Below are 15,712 nucleotides of genomic sequence, written 5' to 3'. Positions count from 1 at the left end.
TCGGCCAGCTTCTCTTCGTGTCTCCCCTAAAGTTGACTTCACCAGGACTGGGCAAGTCTGAAAGTACCTCGGAGCCTCACCAGTAAGCTGATGACAGGCAGATCTTCCACTGTCTGCCCTTTCAGGTTCTGGAAACTGACCTGTGACCTCAGGTCTTTGGGCAGCAGCAGTATCTCGAACTTACACAGCTTCCCGGACCAAACACCTAAGCCAAGCTCCACAGAGGGCGGCAGCCCCTCCATCACACTGATCCACCCACAGAACTCTGCCCGGTTACCTAGGATCCAACAGCCACAACAAGCCTCGCGGTACACACCAACATTCCACCTGGAATCCAACCGCTAACTGCCATCCCCAATGGCTGCTGCATCTTGTCAGTGTTGGGGGAGGGGCTGCATCCGACGAGAAGTTCCTAAGGTAAATGTGATTCTACCCACTAGCGTCCCATGGGCCTTTCTTCTTCCCTCTTTCCTTTTGTTCAGATCTCTATGCACAGTACCAATGGAGGGAAGTGTGTCCCTTTTCAGTTGATGGTTTCACACGTCTTTAAACTTTCTAACAGTTCACAGTACACAGAGACCCACTAAAGGAGACTTATGTTCCTATAATATCCGTACACCCGGAATACATATGCGTCGCCTGATTTCTGCTGAAACACCCGCACTCTCAGGACATGGATCCATTGGTTTCATGGGGGCTGAAATTCCAAGAAATGAAACCAACCCCAATGTGCACTTTGCTGTCAGTCTCTTTTGCTCTTAGTACACTTTGGCAGAGCTACTTGCCTTTGTTATAGGCTTCTTACAATTCTTCTCTACGTAGCCTAGAATATGGCATTCCTTCATCCTGTTGGAAGACATACAAGTCTACATCACGGACTAGGAATCCATTTGATTCCAAATCGGCATTAGGGTTAGGTCACGATATGTTCTTATGAATCAAAATTTACGAATATGAATGCACACCTCCGAATACAAGTGTGCTGAGTACATGCAAGCCGCGATAATGGGTCGATGCATGCTGAATGATCCTTGACACCACCTTAAGTATTTTCTTTTGAATAATCATGGTTCCCTTGGTAAATATCAGCCAACCGTACCATTTTGGTGTTTGTTTGTTGGTTTGATTCTTTGTTGGTCTGCTTCTCGCTTGTATTGCAAACACGACAGGCCATGCATCTCTCCTTAAGCTTGAAACAGAGAGTCAAATAAGCTGATTCACTTAAGAGAGTGCTTCCAATCACCTATGATTTCCTGCTTCCCTCTCCCATCTTTAGGGTTTTGATGTCCTCCTTGCCTTCTTCTTGTTTCTTCTTTGCCACTCATGCTCTTCTTGCATTTCCAATAATGGTTTCTTCTTTCCATTTCATCTTGCTGCTTTTCTATTCAGGGTAGATTTCTCAACCATTCTTGTAGGATAAGTTTTGAACTGCTGAATTCTTTTAAGATTTGCCGGTTTGTGGAATTTTCTAGCTCTGCCGTTATTAGGACTGGCGGTCATGTGGCATAGGCTCCCCTAGGTGGCAGCATTTGGCCATTCAGGATATGGTCTGTGTCCTGGCACTCCTCCCTCTCCTGCAATATTGCTGCCGAGATATCAGCTGAATCCCCTCTTGAGGTTCCCTTGTGACTATGTTGTTTCCTCCAGGTGCATTTTAAATCACTGTGATATTCGTGAGCTTTGTTGATTTGAATCATACAGCTGCTGGTAGGTCTATTGGGATTCCACCTCCTTTGGATGCTGTGTAATTCCTGAATTCGCATACATGATTCTTTCTTGGCTTTCAGGAAGTTTCAGTCTGATTTTTCTACAGATAAATTTTCAGACATTTTTTGTTTCCTTATCTCTTGCTTTTCCATCTGGGACCCTTATGAATTCTAGTCTTTCATGCCCTGTCTTAACCCAGGGTTCAACAGCAATGTTTACATTGCTTTGCACTTGCTTTCCTATGTCTGCTTCTGACCGAGGTTTTTCTGATCCCATGTCTTCACAGTCATTCACGCGTCCCTCTGCATTATCTAGTCTGCTTACGACTAAATTTTAGCCCTGATATTATCACATCCATTGAGTTTCCTGATATTTTTTGGCTCGTCTTTAGACTTTCTCTTCCCCTTTTCCGGTATTCTGCCTTATGTGATTCTGAGACACTGTTGTTTTTCAGTGATTTCCTGACCTCCATTTTCAACACATGGTCTGGATAGCGTTTTGCAGTCTAGTTGTTTGAAAGCTTATCTTTTGGGCCTTCAATATCTTTGGAACTGAAAATGGTACTTCCTGTTTCTTTTACTGTACTTCTTCACCTCTACTGCTCAGGTAATATCAGGTATGTAATGTGGACTTCTAGGGCTTTGTTAAGTGAAAATTTTAGACTTTTGGCTCTACGCAATTCCATGGGATTTCTGTGCGGACAATTTCTCCTAGACATTGATGCCATATCGTGTTCCTGTGTGTGTTGTCTGGTATATCTCCAATTGCTGTTGTTGCATTAGTTTTGATGAAAAACCAATACTATTTCGATTTGCATAACTTCATTTTGATAATGCTTATCTCACAATTCTGAAAGTGCGCAGGACACTTCCTCTTGTGGAAATGAAGCTTTTAAAGGTTCTCAGCTCTGCATTCTGCTCTATGTCATTTTGGAGTGTTTCCAAAACAGCAAACTGAGAGTGCGCTTGTGCTTTGTAGTTCCACGGGAATGTGCCAATGAAAGCAGTTCTTCTCAGAGCTTCTCTGTCTACAGAAACACCAGTGGAAGCATATCTATGGATGTCACATATCAGGGCCTGCTGGAATGATCCCGCAGACCTACCTTGGTGTCCTCGGTGCCGTACCGTGCTGGTGCCATCCAAAATGTAGCATCCGCTTTAGGGAGATAATGCTGTAGGTAATGCTTCCTCTTCTAACGCTGTGGACTTGGACCACTCTTCCTTGTCCTCTCATCCTTGTGGCACGGGTGCACGAAGGCAACCACACAGCTGTTGCGCATCCTGTGCCTCAAACCAAACCATAATCCCAGCCCAGGTTATGAATGTAGCAGATCCTAAGGCTTTTCATTCTGATTTCAAAACCAAGGCCCCCTGGATCCCTCAGACCAGATGAACGATATCTCTGAGTCAGCCCCACACGTGCTCTATTGGCAAAATGCCCAATTGGTCCCTGGTCCTGCAGATGCACTGGGTGTGGCCATGGGACATATTGGTAATCTCAACCACGTGACCAGTTTTGATGCTTTATCATTGGTACACATTTTGGTTTGCTCTCTTGATTCGACCCACCACATCCCACAATGCACTCCAGATCCCTGAGACTCAGCGTGTGCCATCATTCGTAGCCCTATCCCTCACAGAACGTTGCCTCTGCTACCTCAAATGTGGCAGCTGGGATCTTGGACTCCGAATCAACTGTGGGGATATTTTGCGCTGGTTTCTTTGAGTTCTGTCAGCCAAGCATCTGCTGTGCACTCTTGTAAATCTCAGCACATCACCTTCTATCCCATGTCTCCTGTCCGCTTGAGAGTGTGCGTCCAAGTTAAACAGAGTTTCACCCTTGTTGCTCCATCACCAGGGGTCAGACCCTCACTGGATTCCATTTCCTGCTTTGCCTTCTCCTGCTTCCAGGTGTCCTGAGGCCTCATCCTGTCTTTGGAAGTAACAGACCTCTCTTCGGCAAGTGTCCTGTGCCAAGGGCTGGGTGAGTGGATGTTTCCATTGCTCTGTTCATGGGAACGAGTGAGTGCAGGTTGCACTTCTTCTCTGCCAACTGGGCATCGATGAATCAACACTATCCAGATACATTTCACAGAAATGTGATATTTGCTTAGCTCTTTGTTTCTATACAGCCGTGGTGGGAGGGATGGTCCGAATACACCTGTTTTGACATTGTGTTGATATCTCATTTGCAGTCTTTAAGAAGTTTAAAAGAATTCATTTACATGTTTTGGGAGTTATACGAAAATGAAGTTATTTTTTGAAACACACTCAATCGACCTAGAAGCCAGACTTGTCAATTTTGGTAACATTTTGTCAGCTCGACGGAAAACCTAGACAGATAGAATGCAAATTGGCAGTCCAAACTGTTAAAGGGTTCATGTCGGCTCTTTACGGTTGAAGCCTCCGAAACCAACAGGAACCATGAAATAACTATTGGAAACTTGAAATAACCCCCAAACTTGGATACACTTGTGCATTGGTGCCCTTTACTCCCAATGACACCTACTGGCCAATATTGGCATTTCAAGGGGTAACATCCCTCTCTAGGAAAATACAAGAGGAAAGAAACCAAATATATACATTTAGGTTTGAATCCAAAAGCACCTAGAGGCATTCTAGCTAGGAGAACCCTGCTGCAGTTATGCTAGTCTATGGAGAACCAGGTGTTCTTCTATCAGTGATGAGAACGCTTAATCATCCGATCATGTTGGGTAAAGACATTTAACGCAACCAAGTCTGCACCCGCATGATATAGTGCCCACGGGGGCTTGACTCAAGTGAAAGACGATCCACATAAGCTGTGTCTTTTATATCATTGGCGACTTTTACAGTACAGTTCTCTTTCTGACTTGTACTATTTACCTATACTGTCTTGAAAAATTGAGGCCTAATACAGATTCAAGTTCAGTCAGATTCCCCTCTCTTACCACACTCCCTTCACCCAAGGGAAGACATAAACACAACATTTGCTGAATCTAGCGGAAGGCCATCGTTTCTAGGTGTGAGCTAAGTATTCAATTCCTATCTATTTCAGCCAAGTTTATTGGACCTTTAAGGAGTTCACTGTTGTTCACAGAGTGTGAAGCTGGAGGAACTCTGATTCTAGGAGGGGCTTGTTTTACTCGTAATGGCTTCATTGCAGCTCAGCTACTGATCCTTCAAAATGGATGCCTGTGTGGAGGGGAGGGAAGGCAAGTGCTTGCTAGCTAGGCCCAAACCTGGGAAAAGGCTTACCTGGGCTTGGTGAATTCTGGTCTGAATGGCTTGGGAAGGCCCCTTGGGAAGTGTGGATTCCCATGACCTCTTCCAAGAACAGGAGCGTTTTGATCATCTCTGCCATCTCTTCTCTTGCAGACGTCAGGGACCTTGGACCCATTCTTGGAGAAGAGAATTGAGGAACTTCCTCAAGTCCACGTTGGCACTCCGTATGTTTCTGCCAGTATCAGCGAGGTTCCATATGTCTCATGAATGTCTTTTGAGCCTGGTATCCTCTACAGCTGTCTCCACGCCAGTATTCTCCATTGTAGCAGAACATCTCTCATCCATGTGTTCGCATCTCTCCTCAATCCGTTCAGCCAGCTTTTCGGCCAGCTTCTCTTCGTGTCTCCCCTAAAGTTGACTTCACCAGGACTGGGCAAGTCTGAAAGTACCTCGGAGCCTCACCAGTAAGCTGATGACAGGCAGATCTTCCACTGTCTGCCCTTTCAGGTTCTGGAAACTGACCTGTGACCTCAGGTCTTTGGGCAGCAGCAGTATCTCGAACTTACACAGCTTCCCGGACCAAACACCTAAGCCAAGCTCCACAGAGGGCGGCAGCCCCTCCATCACACTGATCCACCCACAGAACTCTGCCCGGTTACCTAGGATCCAACAGCCACAACAAGCCTCGCGGTACACACCAACATTCCACCTGGAATCCAACCGCTAACTGCCATCCCCAATGGCTGCTGCATCTTGTCAGTGTTGGGGGAGGGGCTGCATCCGACGAGAAGTTCCTAAGGTAAATGTGATTCTACCCACTAGCGTCCCATGGGCCTTTCTTCTTCCCTCTTTCCTTTTGTTCAGATCTCTATGCACAGTACCAATGGAGGGAAGTGTGTCCCTTTTCAGTTGATGGTTTCACACGTCTTTAAACTTTCTAACAGTTCACAGTACACAGAGACCCACTAAAGGAGACTTATGTTCCTATAATATCCGTACACCCGGAATACATATGCGTCGCCTGATTTCTGCTGAAATACCCGCACTCTCAGGACATGGATCCATTGGTTTCATGGGGGCTGAAATTCCAAGAAATGAAACCAACCCCAATGTGCACTTTGCTGTCAGTCTCTTTTGCTCTTAGTACACTTTGGCAGAGCTACTTGCCTTTGTTATAGGCTTCTTACAATTCTTCTCTACGTAGCCTAGAATATGGCATTCCTTCATCCTGTTGGAAGACATACAAGTCTACATCACGGACTAGGAATCCATTTGATTCCAAATCGGCATTAGGGTTAGGTCACGATATGTTCTTATGAATCAAAATTTACGAATATGAATGCACACCTCCGAATACAAGTGTGCTGAGTACATGCAAGCCGCGATAATGGGTCGATGCATGCTGAATGATCCTTGACACCACCTTAAGTATTTTCTTTTGAATAATCATGGTTCCCTTGGTAAATATCAGCCAACCGTACCATTTTGGTGTTTGTTTGTTGGTTTGATTCTTTGTTGGTCTGCTTCTCGCTTGTATTGCAAACACGACAGGCCATGCATCTCTCCTTAAGCTTGAAACAGAGAGTCAAATAAGCTGATTCACTTAAGAGAGTGCTTCCAATCACCTATGATTTCCTGCTTCCCTCTCCCATCTTTAGGGTTTTGATGTCCTCCTTGCCTTCTTCTTGTTTCTTCTTTGCCACTCATGCTCTTCTTGCATTTCCAATAATGGTTTCTTCTTTCCATTTCATCTTGCTGCTTTTCTATTCAGGGTAGATTTCTCAACCATTCTTGTAGGATAAGTTTTGAACTGCTGAATTCTTTTAAGATTTGCCGGTTTGTGGAATTTTCTAGCTCTGCCGTTATTAGGACTGGCGGTCATGTGGCATAGGCTCCCCTAGGTGGCAGCATTTGGCCATTCAGGATATGGTCTGTGTCCTGGCACTCCTCCCTCTCCTGCAATATTGCTGCCGAGATATCAGCTGAATCCCCTCTTGAGGTTCCCTTGTGACTATGTTGTTTCCTCCAGGTGCATTTTAAATCACTGTGATATTCGTGAGCTTTGTTGATTTGAATCATACAGCTGCTGGTAGGCCTATTGGGATTCCACCTCCTTTGGATGCTGTGTAATTCCTGAATTCGCATACATGATTCTTTCTTGGCTTTCAGGAAGTTTCAGTCTGATTTTTCTACAGATAAATTTTCAGACATTTTTTGTTTCCTTATCTCTTGCTTTTCCATCTGGGACCCTTATGAATTCTAGTCTTTCATGCCCTGTCTTAACCCAGGGTTCAACAGCAATGTTTACATTGCTTTGCACTTGCTTTCCTATGTCTGCTTCTGACCGAGGTTTTTCTGATCCCATGTCTTCACAGTCATTCACGCGTCCCTCTGCATTATCTAGTCTGCTTACGACTAAATTTTAGCCCTGATATTATCACATCCATTGAGTTTCCTGATATTTTTTGGCTCGTCTTTAGACTTTCTCTTCCCCTTTTCCGGTGTTCTGCCTTATGTGATTCTGAGACACTGTTGTTTTTCAGTGATTTCCTGACCTCCATTTTCAACACATGGTCTGGATAGCGTTTTGCAGTCTAGTTGTTTGAAAGCTTATCTTTTGGGCCTTCAATATCTTTGGAACTGAAAATGGTACTTCCTGTTTCTTTTACTGTACTTCTTCACCTCTACTGCTCAGGTAATATCAGGTATGTAATGTGGACTTCTAGGGCTTTGTTAAGTGAAAATTTTAGACTTTTGGCTCTACGCAATTCCATGGGATTTCTGTGCGGACAATTTCTCCTAGACATTGATGCCATATCGTGTTCCTGTGTGTGTTGTCTGGTATATCTCCAATTGCTGTTGTTGCATTAGTTTTGATGAAAAACCAATACTATTTCGATTTGCATAACTTCATTTTGATAATGCTTATCTCACAATTCTGAAAGTGCGCAGGACACTTCCTCTTGTGGAAATGAAGCTTTTAAAGGTTCTCAGCTCTGCATTCTGCTCTATGTCATTTTGGAGTGTTTCCAAAACAGCAAACTGAGAGTGCGCTTGTGCTTTGTAGTTCCACGGGAATGTGCCAATGAAAGCAGTTCTTCTCAGAGCTTCTCTGTCTACAGAAACACCAGTGGAAGCATATCTATGGATGTCACATATCAGGGCCTGCTGGAATGATCCCGCAGACCTACCTTGGTGTCCTCGGTGCCGTACCGTGCTGGTGCCATCCAAAATGTAGCATCCGCTTTAGGGAGATAATGCTGTAGGTAATGCTTCCTCTTCTAACGCTGTGGACTTGGACCACTCTTCCTTGTCCTCTCATCCTTGTGGCACGGGTGCACGAAGGCAACCACACAGCTGTTGCGCATCCTGTGCCTCAAACCAAACCATAATCCCAGCCCAGGTTATGAATGTAGCAGATCCTAAGGCTTTTCATTCTGATTTCAAAACCAAGGCCCCCTGGATCCCTCAGACCAGATGAACGATATCTCTGAGTCAGCCCCACACGTGCTCTATTGGCAAAATGCCCAATTGGTCCCTGGTCCTGCAGATGCACTGGGTGTGGCCATGGGACATATTGGTAATCTCAACCACGTGACCAGTTTTGATGCTTTATCATTGGTACACATTTTGGTTTGCTCTCTTGATTCGACCCACCACATCCCACAATGCACTCCAGATCCCTGAGACTCAGCGTGTGCCATCATTCGTAGCCCTATCCCTCACAGAACGTTGCCTCTGCTACCTCAAATGTGGCAGCTGGGATCTTGGACTCCGAATCAACTGTGGGGATATTTTGCGCTGGTTTCTTTGAGTTCTGTCAGCCAAGCATCTGCTGTGCACTCTTGTAAATCTCAGCACATCACCTTCTATCCCATGTCTCCTGTCCGCTTGAGAGTGTGCGTCCAAGTTAAACAGAGTTTCACCCTTGTTGCTCCATCACCAGGGGTCAGACCCTCACTGGATTCCATTTCCTGCTTTGCCTTCTCCTGCTTCCAGGTGTCCTGAGGCCTCATCCTGTCTTTGGAAGTAACAGACCTCTCTTCGGCAAGTGTCCTGTGCCAAGGGCTGGGTGAGTGGATGTTTCCATTGCTCTGTTCATGGGAGCGAGTGAGTGCAGGTTGCACTTCTTCTCTGCCAACTGGGCATCGATGAATCAACACTATCCAGATACATTTCACAGAAATGTGATATTTGCTTAGCTCTTTGTTTCTATACAGCCGTGGTGGGAGGGATGGTCCGAATACACCTGTTTTGACATTGTGTTGATATCTCATTTGCAGTCTTTAAGAAGTTTAAAAGAATTCATTTACATGTTTTGGGAGTTATACGAAAATGAAGTTATTTTTTGAAACACACTCAATCGACCTAGAAGCCAGACTTGTCAATTTTGGTAACATTTTGTCAGCTCGACGGAAAACCTAGACAGATAGAATGCAAATTGGCAGTCCAAACTGTTAAAGGGTTCATGTCGGCTCTTTACGGTTGAAGCCTCCGAAACCAACAGGAACCATGAAATAACTATTGGAAACTTGAAATAACCCCCAAACTTGGATACACTTGTGCATTGGTGCCCTTTACTCCCAATGACACCTACTGGCCAATATTGGCATTTCAAGGGGTAACATCCCTCTCTAGGAAAATACAAGAGGAAAGAAACCAAATATATACATTTAGGTTTGAATCCAAAAGCACCTAGAGGCATTCTAGCTAGGAGAACCCTGCTGCAGTTATGCTAGTCTATGGAGAACCAGGTGTTCTTCTATCAGTGATGAGAACGCTTAATCATCCGATCATGTTGGGTAAAGCCATTTAACGCAACCAAGTCTGCACCCGCATGATATAGTGCCCACGGGGGCTTGACTCAAGTGAAAGACGATCCACATAAGCTGTGTCTTTTATATCATTGGCGACTTTTACAGTACAGTTCTCTTTCTGACTTGTACTATTTACCTATACTGTCTTGAAAAATTGAGGCCTAATACAGATTCAAGTTCAGTCAGATTCCCCTCTCTTACCACACTCCCTTCACCCAAGGGAAGACATAAACACAACATTTGCTGAATCTAGCGGAAGGCCATCGTTTCTAGGTGTGAGCTAAGTATTCAATTCCTATCTATTTCAGCCAAGTTTATTGGACCTTTAAGGAGTTCACTGTTGTTCACAGAGTGTGAAGCTGGAGGAACTCTGATTCTAGGAGGGGCTTGTTTTACTCGTAATGGCTTCATTGCAGCTCAGCTACTGATCCTTCAAAATGGATGCCTGTGTGGAGGGGAGGGAAGGCAAGTGCTTGCTAGCTAGGCCCAAACCTGGGAAAAGGCTTACCTGGGCTTGGTGAATTCTGGTCTGAATGGCTTGGGAAGGCCCCTTGGGAAGTGTGGATTCCCATGACCTCTTCCAAGAACAGGAGCGTTTTGATCATCTCTGCCATCTCTTCTCTTGCAGACGTCAGGGACCATGGACCCATTCTTGGAGAAGAGAATTGAGGAACTTCCTCAAGTCCACGTTGGCACTCCGTATGTTTCTGCCAGTATCAGCGAGGTTCCATATGTCTCATGAATGTCTTTGGAGCCTGGTATCCTCTACAGCTGTCTCCACGCCAGTATTCTCCACTGTAGCAGAACATCTCTCATCCATGTGTTCGCATCTCTCCTCAATCCGTTCAGCCAGCTTTTCGGCCAGCTTCTCTTCGTGTCTCCCCTAAAGTTGACTTCACCAGGACTGGGCAAGTCTGAAAGTACCTCGGAGCCTCACCAGTAAGCTGATGACAGGCAGATCTTCCACTGTCTGCCCTTTCAGGTTCTGGAAACTGACCTGTGACCTCAGGTCTTTGGGCAGCAGCAGTATCTCGAACTTACACAGCTTCCCGGACCAAACACCTAAGCCAAGCTCCACAGAGGGCGGCAGCCCCTCCATCACACTGATCCACCCACAGAACTCTGCCCGGTTACCTAGGATCCAACAGCCACAACAAGCCTCGCGGTACACACCAACATTCCACCTGGAATCCAACCGCTAACTGCCATCCCCAATGGCTGCTGCATCTTGTCAGTGTTGTGGGAGGGGCTGCATCCGACGAGAAGTTCCTAAGGTAAATGTGATTCTACCCACTAGCGTCCCATGGGCCTTTCTTCTTCCCTCTTTCCTTTTGTTCAGATCTCTATGCACAGTACCAATGGAGGGAAGTGTGTCCCTTTTCAGTTGATGGTTTCACACGTCTTTAAACTTTCTAACAGTTCACAGTACACAGAGACCCACTAAAGGAGACTTATGTTCCTATAATATCCGTACACCCGGAATACATATGCGTCGCCTGATTTCTGCTGAAATACCCGCACTCTCAGGACATGGATCCATTGGTTTCATGGGGGCTGAAATTCCAAGAAATGAAACCAACCCCAATGTGCACTTTGCTGTCAGTCTCTTTTGCTCTTAGTACACTTTGGCAGAGCTACTTGCCTTTGTTATAGGCTTCTTACAATTCTTCTCTACGTAGCCTAGAATATGGCATTCCTTCATCCTGTTGGAAGACATACAAGTCTACATCACGGACTAGGAATCCATTTGATTCCAAATCGGCATTAGGGTTAGGTCACGATATGTTCTTATGAATCAAAATTTACGAATATGAATGCACACCTCCGAATACAAGTGTGCTGAGTACATGCAAGCCGCGATAATGGGTCGATGCATGCTGAATGATCCTTGACACCACCTTAAGTATTTTCTTTTGAATAATCATGGTTCCCTTGGTAAATATCAGCCAACCGTACCATTTTGGTGTTTGTTTGTTGGTTTGATTCTTTGTTGGTCTGCTTCTCGCTTGTATTGCAAACACGACAGGCCATGCATCTCTCCTTAAGCTTGAAACAGAGAGTCAAATAAGCTGATTCACTTAAGAGAGTGCTTCCAATCACCTATGATTTCCTGCTTCCCTCTCCCATCTTTAGGGTTTTGATGTCCTCCTTGCCTTCTTCTTGTTTCTTCTTTGCCACTCATGCTCTTCTTGCATTTCCAATAATGGTTTCTTCTTTCCATTTCATCTTGCTGCTTTTCTATTCAGGGTAGATTTCTCAACCATTCTTGTAGGATAAGTTTTGAACTGCTGAATTCTTTTAAGATTTGCCGGTTTGTGGAATTTTCTAGCTCTGCCGTTATTAGGACTGGCGGTCATGTGGCATAGGCTCCCCTAGGTGGCAGCATTTGGCCATTCAGGATATGGTCTGTGTCCTGGCACTCCTCCCTCTCCTGCAATATTGCTGCCGAGATATCAGCTGAATCCCCTCTTGAGGTTCCCTTGTGACTATGTTGTTTCCTCCAGGTGCATTTTAAATCACTGTGATATTCGTGAGCTTTGTTGATTTGAATCATACAGCTGCTGGTAGGTCTATTGGGATTCCACCTCCTTTGGATGCTGTGTAATTCCTGAATTCGCATACATGATTCTTTCTTGGCTTTCAGGAAGTTTCAGTCTGATTTTTCTACAGATAAATTTTCAGACATTTTTTGTTTCCTTATCTCTTGCTTTTCCATCTGGGACCCTTATGAATTCTAGTCTTTCATGCCCTGTCTTAACCCAGGGTTCAACAGCAATGTTTACATTGCTTTGCACTTGCTTTCCTATGTCTGCTTCTGACCGAGGTTTTTCTGATCCCATGTCTTCACAGTCATTCACGCGTCCCTCTGCATTATCTAGTCTGCTTACGACTAAATTTTAGCCCTGATATTATCACATCCATTGAGTTTCCTGATATTTTTTGGCTCGTCTTTAGACTTTCTCTTCCCCTTTTCCGGTATTCTGCCTTATGTGATTCTGAGACACTGTTGTTTTTCAGTGATTTCCTGACCTCCATTTTCAACACATGGTCTGGATAGCGTTTTGCAGTCTAGTTGTTTGAAAGCTTATCTTTTGGGCCTTCAATATCTTTGGAACTGAAAATGGTACTTCCTGTTTCTTTTACTGTACTTCTTCACCTCTACTGCTCAGGTAATATCAGGTATGTAATGTGGACTTCTAGGGCTTTGTTAAGTGAAAATTTTAGACTTTTGGCTCTACGCAATTCCATGGGATTTCTGTGCGGACAATTTCTCCTAGACATTGATGCCATATCGTGTTCCTGTGTGTGTTGTCTGGTATATCTCCAATTGCTGTTGTTGCATTAGTTTTGATGAAAAACCAATACTATTTCGATTTGCATAACTTCATTTTGATAATGCTTATCTCACAATTCTGAAAGTGCGCAGGACACTTCCTCTTGTGGAAATGAAGCTTTTAAAGGTTCTCAGCTCTGCATTCTGCTCTATGTCATTTTGGAGTGTTTCCAAAACAGCAAACTGAGAGTGCGCTTGTGCTTTGTAGTTCCACGGGAATGTCCCAATGAAAGCAGTTCTTCTCAGAGCTTCTCTGTCTACAGAAACACCAGTGGAAGCATATCTATGGATGTCACATATCAGGGCCTGCTGGAATGATCCCGCAGACCTACCTTGGTGTCCTCGGTGCCGTACCGTGCTGGTGCCATCCAAAATGTAGCATCCGCTTTAGGGAGATAATGCTGTAGGTAATGCTTCCTCTTCTAACGCTGTGGACTTGGACCACTCTTCCTTGTCCTCTCATCCTTGTGGCACGGGTGCACGAAGGCAACCACACAGCTGTTGCGCATCCTGTGCCTCAAACCAAACCATAATCCCAGCCCAGGTTATGAATGTAGCAGATCCTAAGGCTTTTCATTCTGATTTCAAAACCAAGGCCCCCTGGATCCCTCAGACCAGATGAACGATATCTCTGAGTCAGCCCCACACGTGCTCTATTGGCAAAATGCCCAATTGGTCCCTGGTCCTGCAGATGCACTGGGTGTGGCCATGGGACATATTGGTAATCTCAACCACGTGACCAGTTTTGATGCTTTATCATTGGTACACATTTTGGTTTGCTCTCTTGATTCGACCCACCACATCCCACAATGCACTCCAGATCCCTGAGACTCAGCGTGTGCCATCATTCGTAGCCCTATCCCTCACAGAACGTTGCCTCTGCTACCTCAAATGTGGCAGCTGGGATCTTGGACTCCGAATCAACTGTGGGGATATTTTGCGCTGGTTTCTTTGAGTTCTGTCAGCCAAGCATCTGCTGTGCACTCTTGTAAATCTCAGCACATCACCTTCTATCCCATGTCTCCTGTCCGCTTGAGAGTGTGCGTCCAAGTTAAACAGAGTTTCACCCTTGTTGCTCCATCACCAGGGGTCAGACCCTCACTGGATTCCATTTCCTGCTTTGCCTTCTCCTGCTTCCAGGTGTCCTGAGGCCTCATCCTGTCTTTGGAAGTAACAGACCTCTCTTCGGCAAGTGTCCTGTGCCAAGGGCTGGGTGAGTGGATGTTTCCATTGCTCTGTTCATGGGAGCGAGTGAGTGCAGGTTGCACTTCTTCTCTGCCAACTGGGCATCGATGAATCAACACTATCCAGATACATTTCACAGAAATGTGATATTTGCTTAGCTCTTTGTTTCTATACAGCCGTGGTGGGAGGGATGGTCCGAATACACCTGTTTTGACATTGTGTTGATATCTCATTTGCAGTCTTTAAGAAGTTTAAAAGAATTCATTTACATGTTTTGGGAGTTATACGAAAATGAAGTTATTTTTTGAAACACACTCAATCGACCTAGAAGCCAGACTTGTCAATTTTGGTAACATTTTGTCAGCTCGACGGAAAACCTAGACAGATAGAATGCAAATTGGCAGTCCAAACTGTTAAAGGGTTCATGTCGGCTCTTTACGGTTGAAGCCTCCGAAACCAACAGGAACCATGAAATAACTATTGGAAACTTGAAATAACCCCCAAACTTGGATACACTTGTGCATTGGTGCCCTTTACTCCCAATGACACCTACTGGCCAATATTGGCATTTCAAGGGGTAACATCCCTCTCTAGGAAAATACAAGAGGAAAGAAACCAAATATATACATTTAGGTTTGAATCCAAAAGCACCTAGAGGCATTCTAGCTAGGAGAACCCTGCTGCAGTTATGCTAGTCTATGGAGAACCAGGTGTTCTTCTATCAGTGATGAGAACGCTTAATCATCCGATCATGTTGGGTAAAGCCATTTAACGCAACCAAGTCTGCACCCGCATGATATAGTGCCCACGGGGGCTTGACTCAAGTGAAAGACGATCCACATAAGCTGTGTCTTTTATATCATTGGCGACTTTTACAGTACAGTTCTCTTTCTGACTTGTACTATTTACCTATACTGTCTTGAAAAATTGAGGCCTAATACAGATTCAAGTTCAGTCAGATTCCCCTCTCTTACCACACTCCCTTCACCCAAGGGAAGACATAAACACAACATTTGCTGAATCTAGCGGAAGGACATCGTTTCTAGGTGTGAGCTAAGTATTCAATTCCTATCTATTTCAGCCAAGTTTATTGGACCTTTAAGGAGTTCACTGTTGTTCACAGAGTGTGAAGCTGGAGGAACTCTGATTCTAGGAGGGGCTTGTTTTACTCGTAATGGCTTCATTGCAGCTCAGCTACTGATCCTTCAAAATGGATGCCTGTGTGGAGGGGAGGGAAGGCAAGTGCTTGCTAGCTAGGCCCAAACCTGGGAAAAGGCTTACCTGGGCTTGGTGAATTCTGGTCTGAATGGCTTGGGAAGGCCCCTTGGGAAGTGTGGATTCCCATGACCTCTTCCAAGAACAGGAGCGTTTTGATCATCTCTGCCATCTCTTCTCTTGCAGACGTCAGGGACCATGGACCAATTCTTGGAGAAGAGAATTGAGGAACTTCCTCAAGTCCACGTTGG

The 15,712-nt window shown here is 45.0% G+C and overlaps 1 long non-coding RNA gene across 1 annotated transcript; it reads left to right on the top strand.

The window, feature by feature from the left end:
• Nucleotides 1–245: 245 nt before the first annotated feature.
• On the top strand, nt 246–5,267 carry LOC140692632 (uncharacterized). Its single transcript, XR_012068189.1, has 3 exons — nt 246–417; nt 3,618–3,690; nt 5,064–5,267. It is a non-coding gene; the product is annotated as an uncharacterized lncRNA (long non-coding RNA).
• Nucleotides 5,268–15,712: the final 10,445 nt, after the last annotated feature.

Source organism: Vicugna pacos, unplaced genomic scaffold, assembly GCF_048564905.1.
Source record: "Vicugna pacos unplaced genomic scaffold, VicPac4 scaffold_14, whole genome shotgun sequence".
NCBI classification, from domain to species: Eukaryota; Metazoa; Chordata; class Mammalia; order Artiodactyla; family Camelidae; genus Vicugna; species Vicugna pacos.
This window is presented reverse-complemented; position numbering and strand designations above follow the sequence as displayed.